The 2,500-nt window shown below is 40.0% G+C and overlaps 1 protein-coding gene across 4 annotated transcripts in view; it reads right to left on the reverse strand.

Annotated features, from left to right (window-relative positions):
- The window catches only part of LOC144957329 (ciliary microtubule inner protein 5-like), an 86,216-nt gene that overhangs the window by 24,249 nt on the left and 59,467 nt on the right, over nucleotides 1-2,500 (reverse strand). The window lies entirely within an intron of this gene.

Raw genomic sequence — 2,500 nt, forward strand, 5'->3', positions numbered from 1 at the left:
AAAAAACAATATAATTAGCTATCTCCACCTCCAATTAATTAACCTTTCAAATCGTCTGAATCCAGCATTGGAAATAAAGACGAAACTATTCTCACCTTTACTTTTACCTTTACTTCTGTTTTGTTTCCTTCTTTCCATCCTTCCTCCTTTCCATCCTTCCTCCTTTCCTTTTTTCCTCCTTTCCATCCTTCCTCCTTTCGTCCTTTCCCTCTTCCATCCTTCCTCCTTTCCTTCTTTCCATCTTTCCATCCTTCCTCCTTTCCTTTTTCCTCCTTTCCATCCTTCCTCCTTTCCTTTTTCTTCCTTTCCATATTTCCTTCTTTTCATCCAACCTCCTTTCCTTCTTTCCTATTTTCCTCCTTTCCGTCTTTCCTTCTTTCCACCCTTCCTCCTTTCCTTTTCTCCACCCTTCCTCCCTTCCTTCTTTCCATCCTTCCTCCTTTCCTTCTTTCCATCCTTCCTCCTTTCCTTCTTTCCTTCTTTCCATCCTTCCTCCTTTCCTCCTTTCCTTTTTTCCTTCTTTCCATCCTTCCTCCTTTCCTTCTTTCCATCCTTCCTCATTTCCTTATTTCCATCCTTCCTCCTTTCCTTCTTTCCACCCTTCCTCCTTTCCTACTTTCCAGCATTCCTCCTTTCATTCTTTCCATCCTTCCTCCTTTCCTACTTTCCAGCATTCCTCCTTTCATTCTTTCCATCCTTCCTCCTTTCCTACTTTCCTCACTTCCTTCTTTCCTCCCACGTTTCCGTCCGCCGGCCATTTCAATGTGAAGCCAGACTTTTGTTCTCTTTTGAGCCATTTACAATGGATCATCTCAAGGCTGAGCACCCCCGCCCCCTTTATTCCACAAAAAAACCAACAACAACAAACAAACAAAAACCAAAAACAAACAAATAAAAAACAAAACAAAACAAAAGCAAAAACAAATAACAACAAAGTAAAACCAGAAAAAAAACCCGCAAATCCCAAAACAAAATGTTTGGCTGCATCGTAACGAATGTGACCATTTTCCTAAGGATAGTAAGGATGGGATTAAAGCCTCTTTGAAGTAAAAGTATTTCCTTTCAGTTTAGTTTTCTGCTAGTGATTTTATTAATTTTGATATAGATAGTATGCGCTTGACTAAGAAGCTCATAACATCCGGATGTAAAACGGACCAACACACAAAACTATGTGTAACCTTGAACGTTTATAGTCCGGATAATACAGTTTAGTGAGAATTACTCATATGCCCGGATGGCAAAAAACAATAACAAAGACCTGAGTGACGTCAACTTCATTCTATCTATATGTGTGGCATCCCGACATTATACCGCGTAGAGACGATGGGTCACAAATAAAAAGATAAATTGAAAAAAAGTTTATTGGAGAATGATGGTGTGGGCATTTTGTAATAATTAAAAGAGAGATAGCGAGGAGGAAGAGGTTAATTATCTATCTATCCCTTTCGACATTCTGCATGCTTAGGATAACGTGGCAATGACAAAGTAATCAACTTGACGCACACCCAATAAATCCTAATTAATGACTCATTTATTATTTTACTTTAAAAATATAATGTCGTGCTCTCTCTTCCCTCCTCCCTCTCTCTCTCTCTCTCTCTCTCTCTCTCTCTCTCTCTCTCTCTGTCAGTCAGTCTTCCCACTCTCTCTCTCTAAGTCTCTCTCTCTCTATCTCTCTCTCTCTCTATCTCTCTCTCTCTCTGTCAGCCTCTCTGTCCCCCTCTCTCCCTCCCTCTCTCTCTCTCTCTCTCTCTCTTCCCTTCTCTCTCTCTCTCCCCCCTCTCTCTCTCTCTCTCTCTCTCCCCTCTCTCTCTCTCTCTCTCTCGCTCTCCTCTCTCTCTCCCTCCCCCCTCCTCTTTTCTCTCTCTTCTCTCTCTCTTCTCTCTCTCTCTCTTTCTCTCTCTCTCTCTCTCTCTTCTCTCTCTCCTCTTTGCTCTCCCTCTCTCTCTCCCCCCTCTCTCTCTCTCTCTTTCTCTCTCTCTTCTCTCTCTCTCTTCTCTCTCTCTCTCTCTTCTCTCTCTCTCTCTCTCTCTCTCTCTCTCGCTCTTCGCTCTCCCTCTCTTCTCCCCCCCCTCTCTCTCTCTCTCTTCTCTCTCTCTCTCTCTTCTCTCTCTCTCTCTCTCTCTCTCTCTCTCTCTCTCCCTCTCTCCCTTTCTGCTTCTTTAATTCATACAATTTTCTAATTTTTTTTCTATCTTCTTAATTGTGTTTTTGTTTTTGTTTTTGTTTTATTTTGTTTGTTTGTTTCGTTTTTTTTTCTTCTTTTGTTTTGGTTAATTTTATTTTAATTTTATTAATCGTTAAAAATATATATATATACATTTTTATATATAATCATTATTATTCTGCCTTCATGAGAGAAGTAGATTACAAATTTAAAAAATAATCAATTGTTCTTTTATACAAAGATGAATATTCCCCTCAAAAGGAAAGCAGCAAGCAATATAATATGCTATTGTCCGTTTCACGACAGATAGTATGCGCTTGGCTAAGAAACTCA

Source organism: Berghia stephanieae, chromosome 11 (assembly GCF_034508935.2).
Source record: "Berghia stephanieae isolate SIO BIC M18660-M18661 chromosome 11, UCSD_Bste_1.3, whole genome shotgun sequence".
In the NCBI taxonomy this organism is placed as follows: Eukaryota; Metazoa; Mollusca; class Gastropoda; order Nudibranchia; family Aeolidiidae; genus Berghia; species Berghia stephanieae.